The following is a 17278-nucleotide window of genomic DNA, read 5'->3' as shown; positions in this document are numbered from 1 at the left end:
TCAAGCAGGATTTTTTACACCGCTTTTTTCCAACAGTGAGTGGGGAAAAGTATAATGCTCTTAAGCTCACTTCAAGGAGTAATATTAAATACTCCTTTACCAACAGATAATCTACTTCCTGCCCACCTTCAAGATAGAATGGATGTTTAGAATTTTCTACTTCTACCGTAACCTTGATTTATAAGTTTCACCCCTGGGTTCCTCACACATTCCCGCGTTCTCAGAGCCTTATTCATGGTCCTAATCAGCCAGCAGGTCATCTGTCTTCACTCTGACAGGGCCCATTGGAAAACAGGTTTTCTTGTTCTCCCCTGAAAGGGCCTGTGTCAGCTGCCTCCACAAATGCCAAATTGTCGATTCATCATTGCAGAGGATGGAAGATAATCACTTCAATGATATCTTCATCCTAAAGACAGTCTTTTTTTTTTTTTTTTAAATTCACAGAGTTTATCAGTTCTCCCAAATAAGAGATGGGCGGGAAAGTAATACTTTCAACTCTCAGAAAGCACCAGCCCCCTGGCTTGCATTCTCCATCATAAATTCCCTTTCGCTACAAGTGGTCGAGGAGGACAGCGGGGCCGGGCAGGGGGGCGGCACAGAGAGACAGCAGGACACGTGTTCTCATTCTTTCCCAGGAGACCACCAGCGGGGCTGCTCCCTCCGGAGGGGGCCACGTGGTGTTGGATGTCTGCTGCCTTGCCCCTCGAGATTAAAAATATCATTTCTGGCCCGAAAGCAGCTTCCCAAGACTGTTCCTAAAAGCTACCTCCCCACCCAGATTAGAAGGCTGTGTCTGTTAATTTAAAACATGCTTCCAGCAGAGGAGGAAGGAGTGCCTTCATTACTCTCAAGAGCCGCTCCAATCCTTCGGGAGGAATTCAATTTGGAGCGGAAATGGAGAATTTCATCGGATCCTAAGCAGGGGCTGTTCTGTGATTTATTTCAGCTTTGTCCAGGGAGACGTGACCAGCGTGGCCCATCCCACTGCCCAAGAGAGAGGTCCAGCCCTTACCCGCTTCTGCTCAGTGCTGAGGCCTCAGCCGGTCAGAACGGGCTGCAGGTACGACCAGGAGGACAGGAAATGGCTTTCGGTTAAGGAGTTAAGCACAAGAAGAGCCCCAGGCCACCCCTCCCATGATACTGGAGCTAATTCCAATATCCCTGGGGGGAGCAGATTCACTTTTTATACGGATCCTTGGGAAGTGAGTCCAGGAAACCAACTTACACTCCTCAAACTTGAGCTTCTTAGTGATTCAAAGTTTTTCACAATCTCCACACGTGGACCCCAAGATCCCATTAGAGAGAGGAAGGACGAACCAGGAAAGAGGGAAACAGAGGCTCCTTTCCCTCCAAAGACAAACTGGATAGCTTTAAGGGTCTCATAATCACGTGAAAGCAACTTTTGCTTGTCTGACTTAATGACTTGCTGATTTAATTTGGACAACTAAAAGTAGACTCATAGTAGCCTGGGGCAATCTGCAAGGGGGGACAAATCTTAGCTACCACTCCCCAAGATTCAGGATGTGTTTCCTCTTCCATTCTGAAGGTGTGAATTGATACATGCGAGCACTTCAACCGATGGGTTTACAACGCAAAATGCTCAAGTCGGGGCCCCTCTTCTCTGCAATGAATTCCTGTAGTCCCCCTCTCCTGCATGCAATCTAATGTAGGGGATGCATCTGTGGTCCCAAAGGCAAAGGGGTGGCCCAGATGACCTGGAGAGCTCTGGCTCCCATCTGGCTCTGAGACGGCTCAGTAGGGACTAGCTATGTTCCATTTGCCCCATCTGGCATCCCACTGTGGCCACAGAAGGTAGTCTTTAAACTGGAGCCACAGGAGATGAGGGAATGTTCTTCTGGGGACAGGGATTTTCAGGAGCTTGAGGTAGAAACCAGTTCTAAAAACGTGAAGATAACTTACTACATCTGATCAACACTGGGATCTAGGTTCGAGAGAAAAGGGTAACATTGAGTATAAGTTTTCCTTTAAAAATTCTGAACAGCAAATAGGCAGTAAAACATCTACTCATTTACCTAAATGGAGTTTGGCTGAAACTGCCAACATAACTAGAGCAGAGAGTGACTAAGAGAATGCCCAGAGCCACATTCCAGAGATTTCTACCAAAAATGTATCTTCCTTCTAAAGACTCCTATTGCTTGAGCGCTTGCTGTGTGCTAGGCACTGTATGTTATATCTGACCTACCTCATGACCTGAGGAGATAGATTTTATTATTGCCTCCATTTTACAGATTATAAAAGTGAGGTAGAGAAAGGTAAAGTGACTAGCTCAAGGTCACACAGCTAGCAAGTAATGGAATATACGCTCTTGACCCCAAAGCCTTACTCTAACCCACTAGCCCAGGGTCATTGGGTTTAGACCTACAACTTCTGGGCTCCCAACCCTCTGTGCCAAGCCCAGTGGTGCAATGATGCCTTTGTTGGAGCTCCATCTTCAGAGTCCACCCAGCCATGGGAAGCCACCATGCCCTGGGACCTCTGTCCCCAAACTCTATGTCGCAGCCAGAACTGGCCCAGGGTTATCAGGCCTTTTGATCACAGGGCTTCAGCCTCTTCCTTGTGGGAAGGAGGGTGAGGATGGAAGGGATAGGGGACAAAGCAAGGAAAACATCACTATTCCACTTCTGATATCCCCAAAGGACCTAAATTCCTGAACGTAACACCTCATTCTTCCTAACCCTGTCCTATGCCAGGAGTCCCTTGTGGACCACTTCAAGGGGATGCTTAGATACACAAGCAGGTGCAAAGGCACTCAGGCCAGTCCCTAGGAGCCCAGAAAGAGCAACAGGCCAGACTCTCCCTGACCTCTATCTCCCACCCATTTTTGCTAAAGCCTGATTTTTTTTGACATCATTTTGTAGAGCAGTGCTAGGGTCACAGCAAAACCAGCAGAGGGTACAGAGTTCCTATATATCCCCTCCACCCACACATCCCTAACCTCCCCTGCTATCAACATGCCCCATCAAAATGGTGCAGTTGTGACTGCAGTCGATGAACCCACATTGATGCCTCATTATCACAGTCCATAGTTTACTTTAGGGTTCACTGTTGTTGTGGTACATTCCATCGGTTTGGACAAATGTATGAACGTAACCACCATTACAGTATCACACAGCACATGGAGTAATTTCACTGCCCTAAACAATCCTCTGATTTTTTTTTTTTCAAGAAGAGATGGTTTAGGGGCGCCTGGGTGGCACAGCGGTTAAGCGTCTGCCTTTGGCTCAGGGCATGATCCCGGCGTTATGGGATCGAGCCCCACATCAGGCTCCTCTGCTATGAGCCTGCTTCTTCCTCTCCCACTCTCCCTGCTTGTGTTCCCTCTCTCGTTGGCTGTCTCTATCTCTGTTGAATAAATAAATAAAATCTTAAAAAAAAAAAAAAAAGAAGAGATGGTTTAAAGCAGATCACAAACTCAAACGATCACAGGAGCCAAGAACATTATAAAATGATGGATGTCAGAGATGAGGGAAGTAGACAAAGAGATGAGGAAATAGAGAAGGAGAAGGGGAAATACATAAGGAGAGAGGGAAACAGACAAGGAGCGGGGAAGGAGTCAAGGAGATGGGGGAAGTAGATAAGGAGATGGGGAAGGAGACAGGGAGATGGGGAAGGAAACAAGGAGATAATGGGGAAGTAGACAAGGAGGGGGGAAATAGACAAGGAGGGGGGAAGGAGTCAAGGAGATGGTGAGGAAGGAGTCAAGGAGATGGTGGGGAAGGAGACAAGGAGAAGAGGGAAGGGGACAAGGGGATGGGGAAGGGGACATGGAGAGGTGGGAAACAGATAAAAGGAGGAAAGCAGATAACAAAAGGAAAGAGGAAGTAGATAAGATGGGAAGTGAATAACAAGATGAAGGAAGTAGATTAGGGAGTGATAAGGATATAGGGCAACAGGTAACTACAACAGGGAAGTAGAAAACAATAGGGGGAAATAGGCAGCAATTTTTTAAAACACCAAGTCCAAACAAACCAACCTATGGACAGGGGCTACAATTTTCCCATCTCTGGTTTAAAGCAGTTATCTTAGGGGAAGAAGCTTAGGCTTCCATTGCACACAGAGGTGTAATGACTGATGTCTGCATCCCACCAGGGTTCGGATGGGTGCTCATGGAAGATGGGGAAAGGCTCAAAAGCTGAGCACAGATGACAGCTGGCAGAAGAGAGGGGGCTCCTAGTGAGGCACAAGGAGGTAAGAAGGGGTGGCACTGGGGACACCAAAACATTTTTGCCCTCTTCATAATTTGGGTTAGGGTTGGCCTTAGACCTATTGCTAATGGGAAAAGTAACAGCACGGCAGTGACAAAACAGAGACCATCTCTGGCTCTAGCAAACACAGAGACCACTTCTGACTCAAGAAAACGGAGGCCATCTTTGACAGAGTGCTTAGCTATCAAAAAGCAGAGCAGTGGACGCTGGCCTTCCACCCCACCGGGCAAATCGTCCATGGGGAACCCTGTCCAGACCTCAGCCCTGCATGCTCAGTGCAGGCAGTGCTAACAGCCAGTTATTAGGAGCTGGCTACCTCTCACTCGGGCTACCCTGCCTGAGGAAGGTGGTAGTGGTTGGTATGTAGTGGTTAAGCTCATCTAAAAGGCTAAGAAAAGCTACAAGTGGATGTCTCAGGTTTTAAAGCTAAAGAACCAGAGGCTAGTGTCCGAGTGATCCAACTAGACTTGGACTTCTCTCCTTCTGAACCGTAGCATGCACGTTCAACCTACGCAGTCTTTGTTTTCTCACAGATGAGAACAAAGGGACAGCTTTTTTTTGAAGTTACTGAACACTCTGGGGTTTTGGACACCAGGGACCCACGTACCAAAACTACACGAACAATATTTTTCGCAGCCGAGCACGTCTCTTGAATCATGGAATCGCTGATGAACCGAGAGCTATGCATTTTCTGCAGGATCTGGAGAACGCTTCTGGTAAGTAATTACCAATTAAAACATGTTGGCAGCCTCCACTGGAGCACATGGATGACAAAATGCGATTCTCTCCACTCCCTCACCCCCCTCCTGCTCCCATCCCCCCCACCAGGGTGATGATGTTTGTTCCCATAAAAAGAGCTAATAAAATTAGCTTCCCCTGTGATAGAGGGGAAATCTTTATTTAATAAAATAATGCATTTTGCTTCATTCCCAGAACAGCAACAAAATGGCGCAATTGAGAACCACAACAGCTCATCCAGTTGGTTTTCGCTGTGCGTACAAGTATGTCATTTGTGGCCACGCGGAAGCCTGGAGAGCCGCTTCATGAAGGAACACGCTCAGGCAGCTTGCACAACCCTCAGTGAGAAGAGTGTGGTTACAGGTTTCCTTTGAAACACGGTGTGAACACTCTTTGGGTCCACAAATCATGTCATCCCATGTTCCTCGTCTAGAAAAAGAAACCGTGGGGATTTCCCAAAGAGTACTCAGAAATGTACCTGGTGGGTGGAGGGGGTGGGGAGGTCATCCATTGCTTCCACAACTGAGAGGCACTCTGGGAATCTGAAATCTCAGGATGTAGTCGGGAAGATGTGTAAGTGCTGTGCTGGGGGCTGGCGAGAGCACACAGGAGGCAGAAAAGCGGGTCTGGATGGCGAGAGGCCTGAGCAGAGCAGGGCACCGCAGGCGGATAGGAAGACGTCCTGGAAGCAGACGTGCTGAAGCCAGGGTCCTCCTGTTAGACAGCCACGCTGTCAGCTGGCTTTCAAAGCACTGGGCTAATCTGCGTCAGAACAGCCGCAGAGCTGCCTTAGGGCAGGGCCTCACAGAATCAGATCTCTCTCTAAACCAAAGGTAGAGCCAGGAAGACAGATGCAAGGTTCTCTAATGGTTGGTCGCCGGTGGTGGAGGCGGTGGAAGAAAAGGAGAGGAAAAACAGAATAATGGTGATGGTGAACTCTTAAGACATGCTTACTCTCTCCCAGCGCGGTTCTGCATACATCACCTTCACTAACCCACTCAATTCTGACAACAATCCCGCGAGGGAGGTATTATTATTATTATCATCCCCATTTTACACACAAGTGAACTAAGCCACGGAGAAGTCATATCGCTTGTGCAAAGATCCCATAGTTAGTACGTGTTGAAGCGGATTCCAACACAGGCAGCCTGGCTCATCTACATGTCTTGCTCGATCAGCATCAGTGTGCTTCCGAACCACCTAGAGGTAGGGTTGCTAGATAAATATGAGACACCCAGTTAAATCCGGATTTCAGATAAACAATGAATACTTTTTTTAGTGTATGTCATGTCCCATGCAATATTCGCTAAAGCTGGCAACCCTACTTGGTGGGCTTGTTAGAACAGATCACTGGGCTCCCACCTCCACAGTCTGATTCAGAGGCCTGGGCAGGACCTGAGATTCAGCATTTCTGTGAGTTCCCAGGGGATGCTGATGTTCCTGGTCCAGGCACCACCCTTTGAGAGCCACAGACTTACACTGTGGGGGGCGGCATGGCGCTAACTTAAGAAAAAATAATCTGCTGCTGAAGTTTTAAGTGGGACTATTTCCCCTTGAGATCCAGATTTTCTAATTATACTGAAAATGTGAAAGATTTGGCCACACTAGTCCCACATTCCCAGGTAGCAGCTGCAGCTGAATAGCAGCTGACCCTTTTAGAGGGGTCTCTGGCCCTCAGACCCCAGCCCCCCACCACTCCTTCCTGTCTCCCCACCCCACCACTGGCTGAGTCCACTTATTTATAATCATGTGTGGTTTTCACCTTCTCCTCTCTTATAGCAGGATTAAGAGAAAAGCAAACAATTTCTTCTACCCATTTCTCCATTAAAGTGGGCAGAGAAGACCAAGTGTTGTAGGCAATGCTGTGCCACACACTCATTTGTATTTGCTGCCTGACTCCTTATAAGCATGTGGACCTAATCTCTTATTTAGTTTTTCTTATGAAAAATTCCATCAACCTTGTTCGTGTCTAGAAAACAGTTCAGCAAACTCTTGCTTCACGGAGCGGCCAAAGACACGAACAAACCTCAGCCTCACTCAAGTCAGTCACTACAAATTCCATATTACTAAGCGTGGAATTAATTAGGTGTATTGTATTTTTGAAATCCAAACACAGTTGCAATTATTACTAGTCACTAATGGCTTATAATGAAGGCAGAGCTTGTTAGCTAAGCAAACAACTGGCATGTTTGTTGAAAGTGTAAATAGAAGGGAAATTCATGAATTAAATGAATGAATTCGCTGATTGTTCTCGGGAGGCTGTAAAGGAGCATTCAGCGGCCGCAGTATATATCACCACCTTTGCACAAAGGATTAGCCTGCTCCAGTTATCTTGATCCGGTCAGGTCAGAGATCTTCTTCGTGGTCACTTACAAAGTAAAGGTCTCTCTGAGTTTTTGAAAGTACTCATCTGCATCAATAAGTGCCATTAAGGATAAGGGATCACCTGGCTATGGGGGGTTCATAAATAACTTTGCTCTTAAGAACAATAGCCATACCCCCTAATCTTTATTTGACTCCACAAATAGACTAACACAGCAAGCCTGAGGATATAAAGGGACGATATACCTATTTTCCAGGGTGGTCCGAGAAAGTATGGGGCAGATGGTCATTCTCAGAGGTACTGAACTTAACAGCATTTCCCTTTAAAAGGTAATAAACCGCCCCAGAAACGAAAAATAAACAAATAAAAGATTTCGCTCTCCAGTCTCTTGGTTTTTAACTAAGCTTTTCATTTAAAATTCCAAGTCCTTGTCTTTCTTCTCCCCAAATGAAGTTCCGTGTTTACTGGTTATCTATAGTTAAATCCCATTTCTCTCGGATGTGTTCACCAGGCTGGAAGTACAGGGGAGGGTCACAGGAGTTCCTCTCCTAAATAATTCTGAGTGCCCTGGGCAGTTGCCCTCTGGTCTTGTGAAAGACACCTGGATCTATTTGCAATATGTTTAGCTGCAAGTAGCAGAAAAGACAAACCATGCTGGCATACACGAGGAGAGGTTCTTTTTTTTTTTTTTTTTTAAAGGTTTTATTTATTTATTTGACCGAGACAGAGACAGCCAGCGAGAGAGGGAACACAAGCAGGGGGAGTGGGAGAGGAAGAAGCAGGCTTCCAGCAGAGGAGCCTGATGTGGGGCTCGATCCCATAACGCCGGGATCACGCCCTGAGCCGAAGGCAGACGCTTAACCGCTGTGCCACCCAGGCGCCCCACGAGGAGAGGTTCTTGTCCCTCCTGTAACAAGACCCCTGGAAGAGTGCAGTTGCTGGGGTTGGTTCAGTGACTCAGCAATGCCATCAGAGCTCTGGATCTTTCTATCATCCACTCTGCCAGCCATTTTTACTGTGTTCACTCTTGTCCTCAGGACTGCCACCTCATGGTCCCAGGTTGTCTACCATAGCTCCAGGCACCACATTCGTATTCAACATAGAACAAAAGGCAGGAGAAAAGGGGTGCTGTGCCAGCAATATCTATCCCTTTCATCAAGAAAGCAAAACGTGCCCTAGAAAGCCCACAGCAGATTCCCTCTCACTGGTTACCCCAACCTGTAAGGCAGCACAGGGAAGAGGCTCTTTGGTTTTATCTGATTCCATGGCAGAGGCGGGCAGGAAGACGGGGTTTGCTTATAGGTGTAGGGCCAGCTACAGCACCCTAGTGCAACCCTCCTTCTCATAGATGTTAGAGAGCCATTCCTTGGGTCTCTTAGAATGCAAATACTTTCAGAAGAAATAATGCACTAAAAAGAATTCACACTAAAGTGAAGGAACATACCTCATATTTTTCTAGCCAGGAGCCAGTTTGAACATGGGGACTGTAGGATGGGCAAGCAGATGTCCTTCAAGGCCCTAGTCTACCTATTTTCCAACTTAACCTGATGCTGGCTGGCACTTAGACTTCTATTTTACCTTCTTACCCTACAGCGAAGACTGAAAACCCATTAAAGCTAAAAGCAATGCTATATATTATGGTGGTTTTTAAGAACTCACACTTTGGGGCCAGAGCCCCGGGTCTGACTCGTGGCTCTCCCATTTACCAGCTACATCACTGTATCGGTTTCCTGGTGCTGCTATGACAAATGACCACAAATTCAGGGCCTTAAAACAACACAGATCTATCATTTCACAGTTCTGCAGGTCAGAAGTTTGACACCGGTCTCACAGCTTTTAGAAGTCAGGACACTGGGCCTCGTGTGTGTCGGGTGGGAGGTGACTGGAAGGGGTCTTCCGGGGCATGGGTCACATTCTGTTTCTTGATCAGGGTGCTAGTTACAAAGGAATATTCAGTTTGTGAACGTTCAGCAAGCTGCACACTCAGGTTACACACTCTTCTGCAATGTAGTGTACTCCAGTGAAAAGTTAAAAACAGACAGACAAACAAGTATGTTGGGAGGTGTCCATTTTCTTCTTGGAAAAATCAAGGCAAAGATTAAGCCAGAGTACCGTTGGTAGGAACAGGAAGGAGACCAGAGATTGGGCAGACTTCCTCTAGTCCTTCAAGCTAAGTGTACGCCAGGCCAGTTCCCAACACCAATTATATGTATATGTTAAATCTCTTGAGGAAAAGGGTTGTTGTTTTTTTTTTTAATTTCTTTTGCCTTAGAATCACATTTCTAGTGCAAGTGAAAGGTACCTTGTATCCTTCAGACACACCTGTAAAAACAGAACTGATACTGCCCTATATCCATGCCTGCTTCATTTTCTTTCAGACACAGTGGAAAACATGCCACTATAATAAACCCCTTTTCCATCCTGGCCAGCTGGAAAATTACGTTATGATTGAAATGACATCATACAGCTATGACACCGAGCCAGCGGCTGCTCTGAGAAATCTGGGTGAGGCAGTGACAGCATGGATGCGAACAGCACTGGGCAATGAATCCCACCTTTGATTAGCAAATGGCTTTTTTATTGCCATGACATTTCGAAAATGAAACTGTGGCAGCCACACTCTCGGAGGCCATTGATCACCTAACGTCCCTTATCGCTGAAACTAACCACATTGGTCAAACAAGATGAGACCGGGAGGAGGAGGAAGCATGTTTGTAAAGAACCAGTTCCAAAGGCGGAAGACCGGGGCCTGGGGCCAGCGCAGCGGCGGCCCCCAGGGGGTGGATTAGCAATCCCTCTATTGCTACCAACTGTTTCTAATGTGGCCTCAAGGAGTAGTAGTCACAATAACAGCATAAGCAGTAGTAGTAATAAGAGCATGTACGCTAATATTCTTTGATGTAAAATACTGACCCGTCCTACAACATAACACTCTAAGGAAAGCCCAGCATGCTGATCAGGCAAATATAATAGGACAAGGCCCTGACTCCTCCATCTTTTCAGCTTTGGGGATGAACCATAGGAAACTGCTGATATCTGAGAATTTCAACATCCCCAAATGGGCCATCTCATATGGCTCATCCTATAGACCGTCCCTCCCTGACCCAAGATCCTTCTCTGCAGAAATGTCAGGAGCTACCACAAGATCTGGGGAAATTCCCATACTTCTAAAGCAGCAGAGAATTAGAAACACTATTGCATCCCACGGTGGGAAAGTGCACAAGACAGGACAACTGTGTTGTCCTCAGAAAGTGGTGGACCCTACCTAGGTAAGTGCCTCAGATCAGTGCCCCGCCCTGGCCTGGGCCAGCTCAGTGTGAAGCCAGGTGTCTCAGGTCAGGAACAGACCCTGAAGTCAAGAGTGGCCAGAGCAGGGAGACCGGAGGGAGGCCTGGTGGACTTGCAGCTGATGTGCTGCATGGCTTGTGACCACCTAAGCCCCATGTCCGCACCTACAAGCTAGAGGGAATGAGCCTGGGACATCACGGCAGAGATGGTGGAGTCCCAACCCGGTGGTGTGATTTCAGCACCCCAGTCTCGCACAGATGCCTGACTCTTCCATAATGGAGTCAACCCCCATTAGATTTGGGTATTATATGGTCCCAGGGCCCAGAGGGAGACAGCACACTATTTCATAGCCACCTCCCACAAGACGAACAAGCATGCCACATTGTTTAGCCAGCTGCCAGGAAGGGATCTGGGAAAGAGAACAGGTTCATTTTGATGGAGGACTAGAGGTGAGGAGGAAAGGAAAAGAGATTAGCCCCTGGGGGTTGGGGTTGGGTGGGTAAGAAGAGCAGATCTTAGGCAGGGACACAGGATTCAAAGGCCTGTGTAGAATCTGGCTCACAGGTGGAAGATGGGCTGGGTCAGGGAGATGAGCTAACACCGAAGCTGGGGAAGGCAAGAGACTGGTTCTGGAATCCCTGCACAGTCCATCTAAAGGGGATCCTAGAGACCCACCCCTCCTCATTCTACATATGAGAAAACAAAGACCCAGCTCATTCATGCCACATGATGGAGGCCTCCTCTGTGCCACAGCTAATTTGTGTCAGACCCAAGTCTGCCAGACATTTTATTCAAAACTGTTTCACAAAATCCCAGTCGCAGAAGAACCCGCAGAGGCCCCTAGCCTAAAACGGGCCCTCAAAGCTAGAAGCTCATGGCGACCGAGGGCAGAAATCAGTGTATGCCACCCTCTGCAGCCACGGCCACAAAATGCTTCTGAGGCGAATATTACACCGCCTAACAGTAGCTGCTTACTGGGGTGCTCCCTCCGGTAAGATCTGGCCTCTTCTCCTGCTGACAGAGGGCTACCCTGAAGGAAAGCTTCCACCACATTGCTTTTTTTTTTTTTTTTTTTTTTTTTTTTGTCACTCACCAGTTTCACATGAGAGGAAAATAACAAAGCAGAAAAAGAAAACACTCCATACTATTTTCTAAGTATAAAAAGTGTCATATCTACAGTGTGTAACTGTAACGGTGTACCTGACTGTTTTTGAATTTTCTCTCTTGTTCTTTCATTCATTTTTTTAAGGCTCCGCAAACTGACCTTTGCGTTGAACACATCTCTGGAAAGAAAGCCTAGCATAAAGAAAAACTGGGTTATGCCGGAGCATCAAAGCAGGTAACCTTAACGACAGTGTTTGCAAAAGCAAACACTCTAATGTATGAAATAAAATATTAATAGCCATTACCTCAGTTCTTCTGAGAACAGACCTGACTCACAGTTTTCGTGTGGCGTGATCTCCACACATGCGCCTCGCCGTGAACGCTGCTCACGTTACCAGGCGATAGAAGCCTCAAAGCAGGCGAGGCCAAGCCGAGTGTGTGTTTTTATTCCATAATGTCATGGACAACGTTGCTTATTTTGGCGACCAAGTTCAGTTCTCTTGAATTTACCACCAAGTGCACATTTAAGACTAATCACCTAAACACATACTAGGAGGGCTGACAAAATTATTTTTAACTTAAAAAGGAAAATACTGGAATAAGATTAACATCTCTAGGTTATTTATCAGCGGCTAGAGATGCAATCACTCAGCTGAACTCTCTGACATTTGAAAGCACCAAAAGGGCAAAATATCTGTGTTAACGGATGTATTTCCAAGGCCTCACAGTTGCAAGTTGCAAATGAACATAATTAGATTTTTAAATTCTGCGTGCACAGTGTTAAGTATGGCAAAGACCTTTAGCTTCCTGGTGGCTTATGGTAGGTCTGGTTTCTCCTTTTCTCCCTCTGCCCACTGTCTTTTTGATAAGCTTTAGGTTCTTAGGGGCCTAAAAAGCAACTGTTTGACAGTTTTGCATATGATGATGACCCAGCTGAGTTAAATAAGGAATACAAGTGAAGTGCCCACCCTCTTACCTGGCACACAGTAAAAACGCCACAAATGTGAGTCCCTCCTTCTTATGCTCGCTCTTAGACTGCTAAGTGCTTTCAAGTCTGTGTTTAGAATTGATTCTTCAAATCCCCCATGAGATAGTGTAAAGTGAACAGTCCGCTTTTATTGGCGGGGGGCCCGGAGGGAGAGGATGGCTAATTTACTCCTCCAGACGGGATGCTGGCACAGTCCGCGGCTGGACCGAAACGAGCTCTCTCGGCCACAGCTTAGCGGCAGGGCTCCTGAGCTAAACGGCTTCTTTAGGTGGCCTGCCACACCGAGGTGTGTTTTTTAAATCTGTGCAATAAAATTTGGTGTGGTTGGAGAGGTGGCGGTGGACGGGAACCCACCCACAGGCAAATGACGTCAAAAAGCTAGGGGGAAACATTGGGCTTCTCTGTTCTCGAGAAGCTTCTGCTTTGTTAAGCAACCTGAGAAGGAAGCTGACTTTCCATTAAAAACCAGCCGCTTTGGCAGTCGTCAGAGACAGCCTGGGGTCTTATACTTCCCCTCTCAGGAAAAGTGGGGAAAATAATTTCCATAAGTTGGAAAGGAAGAGACCTGGAGTTCAAAGAGTTTCAGAGCTGGAAAGGCACTTAATGGTCATTTGGTGTAACTACCACTTCCAAACAGCAAGGAAGGAAACTGAGGCTCAGAGCAGACGACTGACTGGGTCTTGGCCCCTGGCTGTCCAGGGCAGCTCACTCTCTAGACTGTCACAGAGCCTGCACCTCTGTCAGTGGCTCAAAGGAGTTAAAACACCTTGCATTCCAGTTTGCAGAAGGGTTGTTTCAACGGAGGTTCGTGGTGGGCTGAAAGGAGAAATGTCCTCTCCACTGATACTCTGAGGCCCAAGATCTTGCCTGGGAAGCAGCTCTGGAGAGGCTGTACATGTATGTGTGTATACGTATGTGTGTGTATGTGGTGTGTGTATGTATAAGGGGCACACAACCCGGCAAGCCCTTCCCTCATACACCTTTGCCGATAACAACCTGATGTGTGGGGTCCAGTGTGCTTTGCAGCGGCCCCTGCACCCTGGAACTCTGGGAAACCACACTGCGTGGGCACTGGGGCCAACCACTAGATCTCTCAGATCTTCAGCTTTCTCCCTTGCAGAGAGGACCCTGAGGTGACAGCTAAGGGACAACAAAGAAGCAGCATGCAGAAGTCACCAAGCAGGGCTGTCCACACATTCCACACGTGGGTGCAGGTTCAGCTCCTCCCCCTGTCTTTGGGAAATCAATAGCCTCATTTTAAAATACCATTATGTCACTCACAAATGTGGTTGTGTTTTCTTCAGTAAATTAACTCTCCCATCAGTGACCTCCCAAAAGGGAAATTCTTCAATTAATAAGTAATAATACCCTTATAATTTTTTAGAAGATTTTATTTATTTATCAGAAAGAGCGAGAGAGAAAGCACAAGCAAGGGGAGTGGCAGGCGGAGGGAGAAGCAGACTCCCTACTGAGCACAGAGCCTGATGCGGGACTCGATCCCAGGACCCCAGGATCACGACCCAAGCCGAAGGCAGACGCTTAATTGACAGAGCCACCCAGGCACCCCAATACGCTTATAATTTTAAAAGGCCCTTCACATCCATCTGTTCTTTCTCTTTTTAATTGAACCTCAACAGCTTTGTGAGGTTGTGGATCTTTTCCCGTTCGGGTGAGAAAATGAAGTGTAGCAAGCTTGCATTCCAGCTCCTCTTCAAACTGGACTCTGGACATGTGCACAGCAAGGCCAGCTTCGGTTCCCTGGTTCACAAAGTGAATTCATTCAGGGAACATAAATTCTTTTTTTTTTAAGTATTTTATTTATTTATTTGGCAGACAGAGAGACAGTGAGAGAGGGAACACAAGTAGTGGGAGTGGGAAAGGAAGAAGCAGGCTCCCAGCTGAGCAGGGAGCCCGATGTGGGGCTCAATCCCAGGACCCTGGGATCAAGCCCTGAGCTGAAAGCAGACGCTTAACAACTGAACCACCCAGGTGCCCTGAGGGAACATAAATTCTTGGTCCAAGACTGGTCTGGACAAACACAGGACACAGAGGGCGGATACTGGTGCTGAACCATCCACTCATTCAGCAGACGTTTACTGAGAGCCTGCTAAGTGCCAGGCTTCTGTACTTGGTGCTTGGGAGACATTCAGGAACAGGACGGGCAGAGACTGGGACGGTCAGAGACATCACAGTCTAGCAGGGGGCGACATGCAGGAAGTGCAAGTCTACTTCTGGACTGAGTCATTCACTTCTTTCCCTCTCTTGGTTCCTGTGTTGTTGGGGTACGAATTCAGATCTGCACACTGCCCCCCCAACTTGCTTTATGTTCTGCTCACTCAAGGACCTCTGCAGCCCTCCCCTCCCAGGCCCTGATCTCTACTCCCTGCTGAAATGACAGGGGTGATGGATGGTTCTGCACAGTGTCTGACCGTGTATGAGTGTTGGCAGTTGTTAGTGATGGGCGTTATTATCTGATCATTGATAGATTTCATTATGTGTAGCTTTCTATCATGGCATTTACTGGAAGTGAGTGTGTGTGTGTGTGTGTGTGTGTGTGTGTGTGTGTGTGTGTGTATGCTCCTGTGTGTGTGTGTTTCCCAGAAAATATTTTAGGATAGGTTTTAAGACGGTTGGGGCAAAAGTGTGAGGTGAGCAACTTTTCAATAAATGCTCAATGACATAGAGGGAAGGTTCATTTGAATGACATGATTACCCCCATAAATATAATGATAGGAAAGAAATGACAGAGAATATATATTTTTACTGTTTTGATTAAACTAGACTTTTAAATTAAATTTTTATCTTTTTTCTTTTCCATATGTAACTTTTAGTTCCTTGATTCACACAGGCTGGCCCCTTCATCTTACCTCTCTGCTATTTGAGGGCCTGGGACCATTATTTAATACAATCCCTACACAATAATTGCTTTTATAACATTTTACAACCACTTTTCTTAAACAAAATGTAAGTGGAGCATAGAGAAACCAATATTTTAAATTTACCAAAAGATCACTGACTGCTCTTGAGCTTGCTACTGAGATGAATGAAATGCATTCTTTAATCAGGAAAAAAAGGACGAGAGGGGGAAAAATCACATAAAAGCATAAGTAGCAACTCAAAAATTATTTTCTTGGTTTATTTTATGTTGAAGCCACACAAGCCATCCCTTTTTGTGTATCCATCAATAAGATATCTGTTGTGCTTTTGTACAAAGAACAAAGATGCTTTTATCAATTCTCAAAAGTCTGTAGGACAAACCATTCATGCTGTCAAACCCCCTAAAACCCTTTCAGCAAATAATGAAATCCATCAGTGACAAATGTCAACATACTAATTTGTTAAATGCAAAACAAAAGCAACATTCAGACAAGGCGCTTCATTTCATGTTATATCAGCACTCCAATTTGTACCAAGTTTATGGCAACCCACAGATCATGCAATATTAAACAGGACTGCATTATAATGACTAAAACTGGAACAATAAACTCTCCTTAGCGAGGATGCTAACTGCAGCTGAAATACGTGCTATGATTCTAGGACATTCGACTGTTTCCAAACTACCCGAATTTCTGTGAAGACACCTATTTCTAATACAGTGGCGCCCTAAATGACCCAAATACATGGATTTCAGGTAGATAAAGAAAGAAAATTGGAAAATAAAAAAATTGAAGCCCTATGGAAGACTGAGAACTCGGTTTAAAAAGACCGCTTAGAGTGAACTGGAACTCTTCAAGATATGAAATGTATAATGAAAGGATCTTCCTGATTTTCATTGTTGATCATGATAAGAAGGATATTTTAACTGAGCTGTCATATTCCACATTATGGCAGACTTTAAAAAGAAAAGCCTGAAGGAAACAGTAAGACAGGTAATTCTGAGAGGCAGGGCTCTATCTGCAGTGTGAGAGGGAGAGCCACTGACATTTCTCATGATTTTTTTTTTTTTTTTTTTTTTTTTGACAGAGAGAGAGCCAGTGAGAGAGAGGGAACACAAGCAGGGTGAGCAGGAGAGGAAGAAGCAGGCTCCCAGCAGAGCAGGGAGTCCGATGCGGGGCTTGATCCCAGGACCCTGGATTCATGACCTGAGCTGAAGACAGATGTGTAACCGACTGAGCCACCCAGGTGCCCCTCCCATGATTTTCGTAAGAATAGCTTCAGGTGACACCCAGTGGCCCTAGAGGACTTGCAGTGCAACAGTCAGAGAGCTAGCAGGTCTGGGATGCTTTGAGGCCAGACATACCTTGACTACAAATTCTGGCCAGAGTGCATAACTGTGTGACCTCAGGCCAAGTTCTTTACTTCTCTGGGCTGCAGTTTCTTATCTCTAAAATAGACATCATAGCCACTCTGGCAGGGAAGGATTTCTAATGTCATGTACAATTTTGATAAACGAATGTCTTGGCCAGACTTCCCTCAAATCATTTGATTTCACCCTCTTTACTTTCAGTGAGATTAATCTAGTCAGGCTTCTGGGCACTCAACTGAAGATGCAGCAAAGAGCACCACTTCAGACAGGAAGGGGCCAAATTGTGTAGTTGTGGTGCACAGTCAAATAGCATCAAATGGCAATCAAATGGTAATCATAAGTGTTTTAGTGATATTTTTTTAAAG

The 17278-nt window shown here is 46.3% G+C and overlaps 1 protein-coding gene and 1 long non-coding RNA gene across 26 annotated transcripts in view; one reads left to right on the top strand and one right to left on the bottom strand.

Annotated features, from left to right (window-relative positions):
* Positions 1 to 17278, bottom strand: part of AOPEP (aminopeptidase O (putative)) — a 324976-nt gene that overhangs the window by 148705 nt on the left and 158993 nt on the right. The gene's annotated exons all lie outside the window — the stretch shown is intronic.
* On the top strand, positions 945 to 5343 carry LOC117797006. The gene is made up of 4 exons (XR_004621817.1): positions 945 to 1060; positions 4111 to 4209; positions 4760 to 4942; positions 5160 to 5343. It is a non-coding gene; the product is annotated as an uncharacterized LOC117797006 (long non-coding RNA).

The sequence above is a fragment of the Ailuropoda melanoleuca genome, chromosome 17, assembly GCF_002007445.2.
Source record: "Ailuropoda melanoleuca isolate Jingjing chromosome 17, ASM200744v2, whole genome shotgun sequence".
Taxonomy (NCBI): domain Eukaryota; kingdom Metazoa; phylum Chordata; class Mammalia; order Carnivora; family Ursidae; genus Ailuropoda; species Ailuropoda melanoleuca.
This window is presented reverse-complemented; position numbering and strand designations above follow the sequence as displayed.